A 16,210-nucleotide genomic window follows, 5' to 3' on the forward strand; every position below is an offset into this window, starting at 1 on the left:
ATAATTTAAGAGATTCAAAAGATAGAGATAGAGCATATAAAACAATTTTCACAAAATGACAATCATCTTTTGTTTATAGAGTTAAGTACTCTTTTTTCTTTATTTACTTTTTTTTGTCTTAACATTTAATATTAGAATATCAATTGTTTGTAGCCTCATTCATTATAAATCTCGGTTAATTATTTATTTATATTATAACTCCAATCATACTTCCATATGTACTCCTACATCCCAGGCTTCTCGTATCCATATGCATCTCAAATCGTCTATACCATATCCTAGTTCATTACCTTGCCCACCCTTTTGACCCGCATACTCAAGCTCATATACACCAAATCTAGATTTCTTTATCCTGGGTCATTTATGTAATGTGTGGGAGAAATCTTGTATGACTTCAATCTAAATGAAAATTAATATGTTTAACTCCCTCCATTTTTCTATTAACCATTCTAAAGTTGATAACTTTTTTACATGTTTGTGCAACAATGTCTAATTACTATTTAAATAGATTACTTAAGCATTTAAATACATCATAGAATCATTTGATTGTCTTACAATTGTTTATGATTTTAATACTAGAAGGAACATTTACTTTAAGGAGCATTAAAAGTAACAACACCTACAATATTAGTATTATAATCTAAAATATTATTGTGATATCCTTAAGAGCATATTTCTACGAGATTTAAGGTCAATCAACACAATGTCCATATTTATTACAAGATTAGATCTAATAGGATATATAATATTAATCTCAAAAGAATATGTAGAAATGGATGAGAATGTCATCTAAATGCTAAAAAATAACACAAAAACCACAACCCAACTACTCTTTATTAATTTCAATAGTGATGTTAACTTGAATGAATTTAGCTTTAGCATATTTGTTGGAATGACTAAATTATTATTATTATCGAAAGAAATGTCACAAACTAACATCAATAGATGCTTAAGGAGCCATCACGTGCTTACAAACCCTAGGTACAAAGTGAGCCTCCTAAAACTGAGAGAAACATGTGTTGCAGAAATTGTTAAATATTAGGTAATCAAACCTCAAGCATAATCCCTATGTGCAACTGCTCAATAGAAAGGCTTTCATCCACAATCTATTTGTAGTAATCAAGGTGTTTCCATCCTTTAATTTTTTATAACAAATGAAAATGATGTATAATATATTTGAGGGAATAATTCCATAAAATGTGGATGTCATCACTTCTCTTTAGCTTAGCTTAAATAAGCACTAGAGTAACCTTCTTGTTGGTATTTGTTATCATTGATGACTTGGTGTTGTCATTGATGTCAACCATCAACTTGTGTATTGTGTTGTGATTATCAAATTGTGGAGAGATTATTGACTAAGTGTTTAGGAGGATATTGGAGATTGTTGTTAGTACAATTATGATGTTGTTTATTGGTGTCAACCCTTTAGTGATGGATATGTTGTTGATGTATTTTGTTGTGTCTATTGGTGTTGTCAAGTGTTGATTGTTGGTATTTGTTGTCATTTTTGTCACATGGTTCAATTGTGTGCGTAGCTATGGTGGAGACAATTGGTTATTATAATTGATGACTAGATGTTGTTATTGATGTTATGTTGATGATGGAAGTACATATTGTTGATATGGTGTAGATTGGTATCTTAGATATTGTACGCAAGAAAATGTGGTGATCAAAATGAATAAATCAAGATCAAACGACCTACATACCAATGAGACTCTTAGTACAAAATATAAACTAATTAAAACTAGTTTAACTTCCCAAGGGGTGTCCCATTGTTCTCTATCTCACAAGATCCTTAAAGCCAATGTTTTGCTCTCAAATCATTGAGAAAATGACTTAGGAATGACAACTCCAAGACCGAGTGATATTGTGATCGACATGTATGAATGCATTCTAAGATCTATATGATATGTTAAAATCTATGATGCTTAAGCTAAGATTGAGATAGTGATATAATAAAGAGATTAACAAATTATCCTAACATGATATACTAGCATGAATATTCTATGATATGAATTGAAATGCTTCTAAATGTTATGATGATATTTTAACAAAGAGAGGCTAAAATGCTTAGTAAATTAGACTATAATGTAGATGCATGAAACTTGGATATGGAGAATGAGGAATGAGAGCTCTATTTATAGGGAAATAGGGCAATGGAGGGTTAAGATTGAATAATCTTAACAATGGTTAATGGTGACAATTGTCAACAAGAGGTGGCTTGAGAGGAAATGCAAGAGGCATTAAATGCTTGAGGAGACATGAAGGTTACCTTAGGAGGTAAGGTTATGGTTAGGTTAGGGTCATCCATTGGATAAAGATTTTACCCAAGGGGTAAACTCTTGTGCAAGGGTTAATAGGATAACCAAGGTTAAAGCCATGAGTGCTTGATAAAACCCTTGGGTTAGATGAGGTTTTAGTTAGAGAGAAAGTCTCTAACCATGAGGGGAAGGTTGAGTTAACCGTTAATGGTTTGGAAGACTTTGGGGATAAATCTGTAAGAGTCCTTCCAAATTTGGGGGAACTCAACAAGTTAGCTTGTTGAAGAAATGTAGCCTTAAATGCATTTAGAAGACTTTCCTCCAAATTTGAGAAGTGACCTCCTCAAATTTAGGGAAAGGACATGATTAGGAGTTGATTGGGCCAATTAAGATAGTTTAGAAGAATCTAGAAGGCTCTAGAAGAGATTTAGGAGGCAAGTGGGAGATGTAGGAAATTGCAAGTGGGAGAAATAGGATTTTAATTAAAATAAAATGCTTTATTTCAACTAAAATAGATGCAACTTGCATAAACACACGTGGGGAGATTTTTATAAATAAATTAGATTTATTTATATGCAAGGGTCAATTTAATTAAAAGGAAGAAAGGGGAATTAATTAAATAAGGTGATTTATTTAATTAAAGGCTAGAAAAGGTTTAGGTGAATTTAATTAAATAGATTAAATAATTTATTTAATCAAATAGATGAAAATGAAGAAATAAATTAAATAGGATTTAATTAATAGGAGGGATATGGTTTAAACAAATATTATATACTTATTTAAGAAAGTGGTCAGATTTGTATGTCTACAGATACTAATAAGGTGATTATTGATTCAGATGAATGTGTATATGGTTGATGGTTGAACATGTTCCTTATTGTGGATGTCCACCTTCTTTGTGTTGATGTCTACACTTAGTATTAGGTGTTGTCGCATATAAGAATTGCATATGATCAAATGGTTGGTTGCTCTATCATATGTGTGGTGCCATTAATATAAAATGTAGATGACTCATGGTTGGAGCTCACCCTCTTGGTGTTGATATCCATTCCCAGTTGGCTATGATGTCATGATTGATGGAAAGTTATGTCAAAAATAGTGACTCGGAGTTGCTTTGTCAAATGTGTGTCGATGAGACAATTGGTGTTGATACTTGTCCATACATGATGATGATGTTGAAAGTTGTTTTGTCAGGTGTGCAGTTGTGGAGAGATGTTCGATGAGTGCAAGATCATGGGGGGCCAAAAAAGTGGCAATGAGAAAAAAAAAACACATTTTTTTCTTTGTCAAACATGTCAAAATCCACTTTAACTTTTTGCATGGGTCGAGTAAAATATAAATTTGGTTTGTAAATACCAAACCAAAATGGATATATATTAATAATAATATTATTTCCTAACATCATTGTTGTGATGTCATGTTTTAAAAAACAAATAGTCATTTCCAAAATGGATATCCGTTTTATTTAGCCTAAAAAGCATACTTTAGTAAAATGGGCATAACTTGTGTATTTCTTATTGAAATTTTTATTTTCTATAGGCGTTGGAAAGGTGATTCAGAGACCTAAAAGTGGATAAGGTAATTTATTAGATTATACATCAAAAATTAATTATAATGATTTGAAGTTGATCCTTCAATTTTAAAACTTTAAATACTCACAACTTTTGCATACAATGTCTTCTTTAATTTTTTTGCTCCCTAAAGAATTGAAATATTTAAAAAGTAGTAAATAATAAAACAGTCAGATTTTATGTACTAATTCCGTTTTGTTTAGCCTAAAAAGAATACTTTAGTAAAATGGGTATAACTTGTGTGTTTCTTATCAAAATTTTCATTTTTTTACAAGCGTTGGAAAGGTGATTCAAAGACCTACAAAATGGATAAGGTAATTTTATTAGATTATACACCAAAAATTAATTATAATCATTTGAATTTAATCCTTCAGTTTTAAAACTTTAAATGCTCACAACTTTTGCATACAAAGTCTTTTTTTATTTTTTTACTTCCAAAAGAATTGATATATTTAAAAAGTAGTAAATAGTAAAACATTTAGATTTTATGTACTATTGAGACTGATTTTTTCATATTTATCATCATTGAAGTTTGTCTTGTTGTCTTTGATCCTATGCACACCAATTCCAAAATTGACCTAAGAGAAAATGTCTCTCTATACCTCTCTCTATTTACTTAGCTATATCTCACTCTCCCCCCTCTCCTTTTATCTCCCTTTCAATCCATCTCTCTCCCTAAGTTGCCTTACTATATTTCTATCTATATCTCTCCTATCTCTCTTCCTTGTCTACCTATTTCACTCCTTTTTCTTGTCCCATCTATATCATTTCCAAGTTATATCTATCTCTAGATATGTATTCCTCTTTATATCCCCATCTCTTCCTCTCTCACTCTATCCCTCGCTCCCTACTTTTATATCTCTACTAATATCACTTGGGTGTGTGCACGAAGTTGAGCCCACTTTTTGGCCAAAAGTGGAAGTGTTTTCTCTATTTTTCAGAATTCATCCCAATTGACCTAAAAATTAGAAGGACTTAAAGAATGAATCTTAAAAAAAGTAATATGAAATGTGTAGTCACATAAATCTATCCATTTTAATTAAAAGAATATTTGCTATTTATTTGATTAAAAATCCACTAGCCATCAATATTTAATTAATTCATCTTCAAAATATTCTCCTATTAATTAAATAAATTATTCAATTTATTTAATTAATTCATTAAACCAAATTCACAATCAATTAAATGAATAAATCCTATTTATTCAATTTAATCCCCTTTCCTCTTTTAAATAAATTAAATAAAACATTTATTTAAATCATAAAATCCACCCCACTTGCATTCTCCTAAAAATGCAACTTGCACCTATTTATTGAAATAAATGAATTTTATTTTAATAAAAATCCTATTTTCTCTCACCCACCAAACCCACTTGCAATCCTAACCCCCTTCTAGATTCTTCTAAACCCTTACCAATTAGCCTAATCCATCCCCTAAATATTGTCACATTCCTAAGCAACTTGGAGTCACTTCTCAAAGACTCCAAAGTCTTTGAAAAGCATTAATTGCTTTGTGTGTTCAACAAATTAACCTCTAAAGTCTTCCAAACCACTAATGTCTCTTACATGACCATTTATGGTTAAATCCACTTACACCTATGGCTAGGGAGTTTCACCCCTAACTCAACCCTCATGTGACCCATGTGTCTCCTCAAGCACTTATTGCTTTGACCATGGTTATCCTCACTAACTCTTGCACAAGAGTTTATCCATGGGATAAAAGCATTATTCTTTGGATAATGAATTTATTCACTCAACCCAACCTTAACCTTAACTCCTGAGTTAACTCTTAGGTCATGTTAAGCATTTAATGCTTCTTCCCTCTCCTCTCAACCCATCTCATGTTGACACTTGTCATCCTGGGATTGGGTTGAAAGTCCTCACATGGATTGAATACCATTCAATCCTGACCCTTGTTGAGATTACTCAATCTCAACCATCCATTGCTCCATTTTTCCTATAAATAGAGCCCATTTCTTCATAATCTAGATCCTGAAAACTTGTATACATTTACATTATAGTGAATTTTAGAGAAGAGCATTTAGCATAAATCATAAATACATTGTTATTTTGGTCTAAAATAAATCATTCCCATTTCATAGAATCTAAATATTAGTTTATTCACACTTGTGTAGCATTTAGATTAATCATTTGTCAATCTTGAGCCTCCATAAGACATCCATAGTGCAAAAAGCTGCTGAGAGCTAAGCTACAGTAATCTGGAACTTGGAGAGGAGAGGAACAAGGAAAGAGAAGCTACCAACATGGTAGAGAGCATATGGAAATGTTTAGTTACTTTTTGTAGATTCCTTAAGCTTTCTATTTGTTTAGTCTAGTGTCTTTCTTGATATGCTTGCTTAGGATAGTAGTCAATCTTTGATTTGCTAACACTAATGACTAACTCTTGTCTCTTGTGTTTCGTTGTGTGTGTTTAGCTATCAAAACAGGTTTTTGCTAATCCTTCCATTTTGCACAGCATCATTTGGTGAACCCGACGTGAATCGAAGAACAACTTTTTGAAAAAAACTAACTTGTTTAACTGTTTTAATTGACACACAGGTCGCGCTTCGGTGCTTTTGTTCACACTTTAGCACTATCATTATTTGGTCTTCTAGCACTTTTGTTTCTACAATAGCGCTATTGTCCAAAACTTAGCGTTGTTTCTTATAGTATAGCGCTATTGTTCATTAGGTAGCACTTTTGTTTCCGTATTAGTGCATTTGTATTGTTGTATAAATATTCTATTTTAGCGTTTTTGTCCTTACTTTCACGCTTTTGTGTTAAGTAGTGCTTCTGTTTTCACACAGAGTAGCACTATTGTAATAGAGCGTTGTAAAAAATTCTTTGTAACCGATAAATTAATTTTTCTTAGGCTTGTGGAAGCCTACCATGTGTTCGGATTTTACTAACTTTTTTGTTTCTTGTGCAGGTTTAAACTAACCCTTTTTATTGCTTAAAATTCACTTTTCATAATTTTATTGCAAGTTAAAACAAACTCAAACACTTCATTTGGGGCTTAAAAATCAAAATTTTCATTTGGTGATTTAAAACTCAGAAGCAAAATTTTGTTTTTCATGCAAGATAGGCAACTTGAACACTTCATTTTGGTGCATAAAACTCAACCAAACAAATTTTGATTTCCTTGCATCAAATTCAAATTAAAAATCACAATCCACACTTGGTCTTTGGGTAAATAAAAAGAACAATCAACTTGTCTCATTTTTCAAAGCGATTTATTTCAGGCAAACGTGCTTTTCATTAAGTTGATGAGGATTTCATTTTTTCTAGTTTACTCAACATTTGCCTTTGAAGGATAAAAAGATCACCATGGTTGTTGAAGCAACATCTCCAAATAGATAGATCACCATTGCAATGATAAGTTAAAAAGAACAAGTGTATTTTATGTTTGGCACACTTGTGCAAAAGAGTTTGTTGAGTGGTCCTACTTCTAACACACACTATCCTCTCCCTTGGCTTTCATGGTCCTAGGTGTAAGAGAAATGTGTTAGTAACACTCAAAGTTTATCTTTTTAAGAGAGGCCTGCCAAGAGACACATCACTCTTGGGAATGACCTCACGTGGTAAATCCTTCGAGCCGCTATAGAAATCAGGTGTGAGTGAAAGTTGTAGCCTTGGGTATAGTTGTTCCTATGGTGTAACTTGCCAAAAGGACAAATGGGCCCCACCACAAGTTACAAGGCTCTTAAGTGAGTCACTGCAGATTGAACTTATGTCCAAAAACATCAAAAATTACTAAAACACCTTTAAGTAGTAGCCCACCCGTTCTATTGATTGAGGATATTTGTGAGAAGTTCAGTGCAAGAGCATAGAAGGTTTTTCTCCCAAGATACTCACCATACATATTTCTTTGAGTAGAAACATAGCTTTTTGAAAGGTTACGTGTAGCTTGATAAAAGTAGTGACTCCCCCATCATAGGGATCTTCTATTTGTTATGCTCGTGCAAGACTTATTATATCACATCCTTACCTACCACGATGGGATTCATAAGGTATGTAGTACCAAGTTGAAGAAATATCAAGATGTGGGCTGAAATTATTGCAACTGGCCATTTGACCTTAGGGATAAAGAGTGTTTGAAGTGTTTTTCGTTTTGTGTCAAGACCAGTGCTAAACTGATTTGACTTCAGGCTTTTTGGAACAACATACTCAAAAACATTTGGAAAGAAAAGGGTCATAAAGAGTCCAAAGATTGGGTTGATCTAGACCCACACTTATTTGTGCCTTTAAGGCAACATTCTTGTGTTTGTGTGCTTGCTTTGTTTTCTTGTCAAAGAAAAATAAAAAATCCAATTCCAAAAACAAGTATTCATCCAACACAAAATTTTCAATACATTTTCAAAATACCAACAAAGTACAACAACAAAAGTATCAAACTATATGACCATTATTCACATCTTGAGAAAGAAGAATCTTCATCAACATATCAACTTGAAAAAAAAACCATTGAGCTCAAAAGATTTTATCAAAAGGGGGAAATTCTTCTATCTTAATAGACGAATCCTTGTCTCTCATAGAACCTTCTTGCATCACATGCATCTATACCTTCAAGGAAAATCAAACGAGTTTGATCAAGAGTTATTAAACCGCAGAGCTTTTACTCAATATAGAGCTTTGAGTTATCATCAGAACAAGGGAGGCAAGATCAATCTTGCCTTCTTTCCAGACATTTGTATCACATACAACTCAGCTAGGGAAGAACCACCTACTCCTGAACAAGAAGAGGAAGAGTTTGTTCCTTTTGTAACACAAAGTTTTTATTGAAGGACATTTCATCCATTTCCCACATTCACACATCATCAATCCATTCCAACTCTCAAAATATCAAGAGGTTTTTATCCTAAGTTCTCTTTCGATATTGCTTGAATCAAACACAATACATCACTTTTTAGAGTATCTCGACATATAGGATAAACTCATCCTAAGAGGAATTTCTACGCAGGTTAAAACTAGTCTATGAGTGAATCCTCTCATTACTAGGTAGTTGAGTCTGTAACACATCCCAGATCTCTCTAAACCTTATCACATAAAACATTGTCAATCAAGCACATTAAGCAATTCAAGAAAGAACTTTGGTCACATATACCTTTTAGTGCTAGAGATCCATATGCAAAACACTCCACCAAAGATAAATCTCTCATTTCATCAACAACTCATCATCATTTTCACCCAACTTCAACAAAAACTTGTAAACAAAATGGCTCAAACCAGATCTAGAACTAGACAAATGGAAATTGAGGAAGAAGAGGAGGAAAATATCAATGAATTCCAAGAAGCTCTTGGGGGAAATTCAAATGATGAAAATCCAAGTACTCCTACTCCTGCGGAAATAGAAAGAGAACAACACAACCCTCTCTTTAATAGATTTTTTGACGAAATACTCAAGAGCAATGCTGATGCTCACTTTTTAAGACTTGCCCAAGAGGGATCCAAACTACCCTCTAATTTTGATGTTGCACAACTAAGGCAAGCATCATAATGCCAAAGTCGTAATGAGGATGAAAGAGGTCGAGATCACATCAGATACAACCTTCATCAAGGAAATCCCCCACCTCCTCCTCCTCCAAATGAAATAGACATGTTGTAGCAAGAAGTTGAGAATCTCGCCCAACAACTTCATAGTGGTGTGAAAACTAATCAGTTTTCACTTAATGACATTTTTCCCTATCCCTTTGATAGGAATCTTCATATGCCACCTTTTCCACGAGGATTTGAAACACCCAAGTTTGAAAAGTACCGAGGAAAAGGAGATCCTCACGATCATGTTAGAGAATTCCATTCAGCTTGCCTCGAAGTGGCATATGAGGACACATACCTAATGCGACTTTTTCCCCAAAGTTTAGGAGGAACAACCACATCATGGTTTTCCCAACTACCAGGTGGCATTAGGACCTTCGAAGAACTAGTCTAGAAGTTCTTAGCACATTACTCACACAATATTAAACGTGATATCACCATGGCTGATATATGTAACACTAAGCAGAAAGCAGGAGAGATATTTTCATTCTTTCTGCAACGATGGCATCAAATGTCTAGCAAACGTTCCCTTCAATTACCCGAACAAGAATTAGTGGAAATATTTATTTCCAACTTAAACGACGAAATGGAATTTCACCTAGATGTAAAAGACACAGACTCTTTCAATGACATGATCACCAAAGGTTTAAAATGTGAGCGAGCTCTCATAAAAAAGGGGCTTATCAAGATATACAATGAACCAAAGGATGGCCCTCGCTCATGCTTCAATAGTGATAAGCATAACTTCTAGAACAAAAACAAAAATGTCGTCAATGATGAGATTGTAGATGCAAGGACCATCAAAAGTGCACATCCTGTGGTCCAATTTGTCGGACAGAACCCCCCACCCAAGAATAACACAGTTTCTCCTCCAAATCAAGGACACAATATATCTCAAGAGGAACCCAGACAATGCCAACAAAATTTTAAACCAAAACGAACATACACTCCCTCAGGGGAACCTATTGAAATGATGTTACGTTAGTTGGTTTCTCAAAATCTAGTGACCTTACCCAAAACATCAAATTACGAACCTCGGGTCAAACCTTCATGGTGGAGGGATACTGAACATTGCGATTTCCATCAAGGGAAAGGGCATAAGACAAGCAATTGTCACAGATTGAAAGATCTTATTCAGGATCTCATTGACCGAGGTGAGATCGAAATCGAAGGACACGACCAAAAAACAACAAACAATGATCATCTCATGTTAAAAAATCCACTTCCATCACAAGATCAAAGGGGTCCTTCCACTTCAGGGCGAAACACAGATACCACTGATTATATACGCACCACCTATAATTACACTGTGAATCACCTATATGATGCCAGTGAACAAATTGCAACTATTACCATAAAAAATCCTAGCTCCACCTGCAATGTTGTTACACGTCGCGGCAAGATCACCATAAAAGAAGCTCCACAAGACACCACATCTATCCCAAAGTAGTATAACCTTGTGGACCAATGAGATAAAATGCCTGCACTGATATCTATCTTAGAGCTATTATGCCTATCCCCATCTCATAAAACAATCTTGGATCAAGCTCTCCAAGAGGCATCAGTCCCTGCAAACCTAAATATAGATCAGTTCCAAGCCATGGTTGGAAATCTAAGGTCATCACCTTGTCTCACTTTCTCTGAAAGTGACAATACATCCTTCCAGCAACCTCATAACGCCTCACTCCATATTGAAGGATTTATTAACCAACACAGAATCAAACGAGTCTTGATCGACAATGGAGTAGGCCTGAATATCTGTACATTATAATTGGTCACAACATTGGGATATGCAATTGAATAAGTGGATCCCTGCAAGAAGATAACAATCAAAGCCTATGATGATGCAGAGTGTTCATCCAAAAGAGTTGTTGTGCTACCGATCTGAGTGGGCCCAGTGGTGAAGCACATCATATGTCAAGTTCTGGACCTTCCTCTGACGTATAATTTGTTGTTAGGAAGACCTTGGATACACATCATGCAAGTCATTCCATCCACCTACCATCAGTGTATCAAGTTCCCTCATAATGGTGTAGAAATTACAATCCTGGACGATGCAAATCCCTTTGCATATTGTCACAATATCAATAATCAACTAGAGATTACCATTCCCAACAATAGAGAAGCCATCTCATCCACATCATATGTAAGTCCAGCCTCTCTTTCCAGTTCAAACACCACTATACCCAAGCAAGAGTAGCTCAAGATGAAAATAGCAGAGGAAGGTCATGGGGAGTACAATTTAAGCCAACTCTTTTGTGTTGGAAAAATGCCTACTTCTCCTAGAACTCATGGTAAACCTCAACGGTTACTTCAAACACCACAAGTCCAGCCAGCATGCACTTTGATGCCTTTCATCCTTGGAAAGAGTCAAGAAGAAGAGACCAGAGATGAGGACTTAGCAAAATGGATCTATAAAGATCCTATCACCACGAACATCCCACAAGCTAAGCTTCCCACCGATCAATATGGAAAAGGCATTCTCATTATGCAAAGAATGGGTTATGATGGTCAGAGTGCTTTGGGACCTTGCAAGCAAGAAAGATATGAACCACTGCAGTTGGAATTAAAGCCCAAAGATAACATAGGATTAGGCTTTCAAAAGGAGATCCTTCCTAAGCTTAGATCCAAAGGGAAACCTAACAAACCTCTATATCAACATACTACAAAGAAGTCACCTTTGATTATATCAGCAACACTGCGCACCATAACAACTGCCCCATTAAGGCTAAAAATCCCAGCAAAACCATCCACAACACTAGCCATCCCACCAATCAAACCAGCAACACCATCAGTAGCAACAATAACATTAATAGCACCATTAGTAGTAGCAACTGTATCAAAATCCCCAGCAGTATCAACAACACTGGCAATTCCAGTAAAAGCAGTAGAGTCCACAGAATCGATACTCCTCGTATCAGATTCATTAATCCCTATAATTCTTCCAGCAGTACCAATCATTCCATCTATCCAAGTACATCAGCTGATCACACTTGCAGTGTTTAATTCAAAGGACATCCTAGTATGGTATAGTAATCGGATACTGGAAAGTGACTCAGAGACTGACACACATGAGTGGGAATTTGAATTTGTCCAGCTTAATACTTCAAATGAGGAAGTTGCATCACTACCTCCACCTCACAAAGAAATCCTTATTTACGGAGAAGCACAGATAAAGACCTCTTAGGTTCTTGAACTGGAAACATCTTCCATAGACCCTACATCACATCCCATGCCTGATTCTGACAGGGAGAGTACCATCAACGACCTTCACCATAATGTCTTAACCCTCACTGATACATCTAACGAACTTAACCTAATTGATGAGGTAATGCCCATTATCCATCCTAAACTCATCGAATGGAACCAATCTAACCCCCCATGCCTTGACCACTTCCAAAACAATGAGGTGATCATTGACTTTTTGGAACTACGAGATAACATACCAAGCGAGGATCACAAAGATGGATTTTCCATAGAACTTAATAGCATAGCATACTTTGGGGCGGATGCCAAACCTTTCAGCTGCAAAAATATAACAGTAAAACAAGGATCTTCCAGTGAAAACCACACTGTGGCACTGTTTGATCCCACAAAAGTAAAAAGAAAGAGTGTATCCAATGGTGAAAACCTCTCCGAGGTGCTTGAGGATGAAAGGTTTGACATTCTCCCCTCTAATGCAAATCAGGAACGATCAACGATCTTTATTGAAGAAATCCAAGAATACAATGTGGGGACTTCTGAGACTCCTCACCACATACATCTGGCATCTCTTTTAACACCAGAGGAACAACCTAAGTTTGTCGAATTCTTCAAAAAGTGTCAAATCAAATTTGTATGGTCATATGCAGACATGCCTGGTCTTGATCCTGATTTATTCATGCATCACCTTGTCGTAGCAGAAGGAGTCAAGCCGGTCAAGCAGAAGCTTCACAAGATGCATCCTTAGATTGCAATACTAGTCAAAGGAGAACTTAAGAAACTCTTGGATGTTGGTTTCATTAGATCAATTGATTATGCAGATTGGATCTCCAATATTGTGCCTGTCGACAAACCAAATGCGAGCATTTGTATCTGTACTAACTTCAGAGATCTAAATAAGGCATGTCCTAAAGATGACTTCCCCCTACCAAACATCAACATAATAGTGGACCTAACAGCAGGACATGCCATTCTTTCTCTCATGGATGGTTTTTCAAGATACAACCAGATAAAGATCGCACCAGAGGATCAACATAAGACAACCTTCACATGTCCATGGGGAACATACTACTGGAATGTAATACCTTTTGCTCTAAAAAATGCAAGAGCAACCTATCAATGAGCAATGACCACCATCTTCCATGGCATGATGCATACTATAATGGAAGATTATGTTGATGACTTACTGAAAAAATCACTAACAAGAGAAGGTCATCTGTAAATATTAGATAAAATCTTTGATAGACTGGAACAATATCATGTTCAACTCAACCTAAAGAAATGTGTCTTTGGAGTAACCTTAGAGAAACTTCTAGGATACATTGTCTCAAGCAAAGGCATTGAGGTCAATCCTGCAAAGGTCAAAGCATTTATGGACATGCGACCTCCAAAGAACATCAGTCAGCTAAGGACATTACAAGGGCAGCTACAATGCATCTGAAGATTCATTGCACAGCTAGCAGATAAGTGCCATCCTTTTACACATTTGTTACATAAAAACATCCACTTTCAGTGGGATACCAAATCCCAGCAAGCATTCCAGATGCTTAAAGACTACCTCATGAATACACCATTGTTGATCCCACCGGATCCGAGTAAGCCTTTAATACTCTATATCTCAACAACAAATACATCATTAGGAGTGCTACTAGCCCAACACAATGCAAAAGGGAAAGAGTGTGCTATTTACTACATCCCTTGCACACTGGTTGGCTATGAACTCAATTACACACCTATTGAGCGAGCTTTCCTAGTAGTAATCTTGGCAGCTACTAAACTGAGGCACTATCTATTAACACATAAAGTACAACTCATTGCCAAGATCGATCCACTAAAATACTTACTCAGCAAAGCAGCATTGACTAGTTGCTTGGCCAAATGGGTGATCATTCTAAGTGAATTTGACATCGAGTATGTGGACCGTAAGGCTATCAAGGGCCAAGTTATTGCAGATCAGTTGGACGATGCACCCCTCATAGGAGATCATCCTCTCATTTCCAATTTTCTAGATGAAGAGATACTCATTATCACAAAAGCACAACCATGGAAACTATACTTTGATGGTTCATACACTAGGCATGGATCGGAGGCAGGCATTCTGTTTATCACACCTCAAGGTGACAACATCCCAAAGTCTTACAGGCTCACATTTCCATGCACAAACAACATAACAGAATATGAGGCCTTGATCATGGGACTCAGACTAGCCATACAATGGAAATTAAAAGAGCTACAAATATATGGCGACTCCCAACTAGTCATTTGACAAGTAACCGATGAATATCAAACCAAGGATGACAAAATCATGTCGTACAAACAATGATGGATAGTTTAAAGGCATCATTCACTACTATCACCTTTGAGCAGATACCCAGAGATAAGAATCGAGCTGCTAACGCTATGTCTACCATCACATCTCTCCTAAATCTTCCACAGAATTCAACACGCTATGAGTTCTTGGTAGAACAACTTTGGATTCCAGCTTATGATATCCCTGAATTTGAGATGATATGTCACCTTATCGGTTCTGAATCCCTATGGTATGGTGAGTTCTACACTTATCTACATGTTCATACACTTCCTCCTAACCAATCTAATAACCAACGTAAAACCTTCATTCACCAAACCGCTCGATATAACATCATTGTTGAAACCCTATACCGACGTAGTCTTGATGGTGATGGTACTCTCGTTTGATGTCTGGAACAAGATGAGATAACAAAGGCCTTGGAAGAGGTACATGAAGGAATTTGTGGAACTCACACAAGCGGTCCATCACTAGCCAAGAAGATCATACGATTTGGATACTATTGGCCGTTCATGGAAAAAGACTCCTATTATTTTGTCAGAAAATGCAAGAAATGTCAAGTTCATGGAGACCTAATACATGCACTAGCATAGGAATTGCAACCAATCACAACACCATGGCCTTTTTGTCAATGGGGACTTGACCTTGTGGGTAAAATCCATCCATCTTCATCCAACTATCACAAGTTCATTATTACCGCCACCGAATACTTCACAAAGCAGTTCGAAGATGTTCCACTTACCCAAGTCATCGACAAGTAGATTGCCTCATTCATCTTTAATTACATCATCTGCCGGTATGGTGTACCCATGTCCATCATCACAGATAATGGTCTTCCATTCAAAAATCAAGATGTCTGTAAGCTCTGTGAGAAGTTTCACATCCAACACCACTTTTCCACTCCCTATTACCCACAAGGCAATGGTCAGGCCAAAACATTGAACAAGAACATATTGAGAATCCTCAAGAAGATAGTCAATGATGTTAATCATGATTGGCATGTTCAATTAAATCTAGCACTATGGGAGTATCAAGCTAGCATTCAAAACAACTCCTTACTCATTGGTCTATGGAGCTGAAGCTATCTTACCTATTGAGGTCGAGATACCATCTCTACGGGTTTCCTTGCATAATCTCATAGATGATGAAGCATACCGAGTCTCACATCTTCAAGACTGGGAGCTACTTGATGAGAAATGACAAGCTGCATACAATCACCTCAAAGCCTATCAGCAGCGCATGAGCAGAAGCTATAATCATTGAGTTAGACCTCGCACATTTGAGGTAGGTGATCTTGTTCATAGAGAGAATCCTTGTAACCAACCAAACAGAGAA

Source organism: Cryptomeria japonica, chromosome 6, assembly GCF_030272615.1.
Source record: "Cryptomeria japonica chromosome 6, Sugi_1.0, whole genome shotgun sequence".
Classification (NCBI taxonomy): Eukaryota; Viridiplantae; Streptophyta; class Pinopsida; order Cupressales; family Cupressaceae; genus Cryptomeria; species Cryptomeria japonica.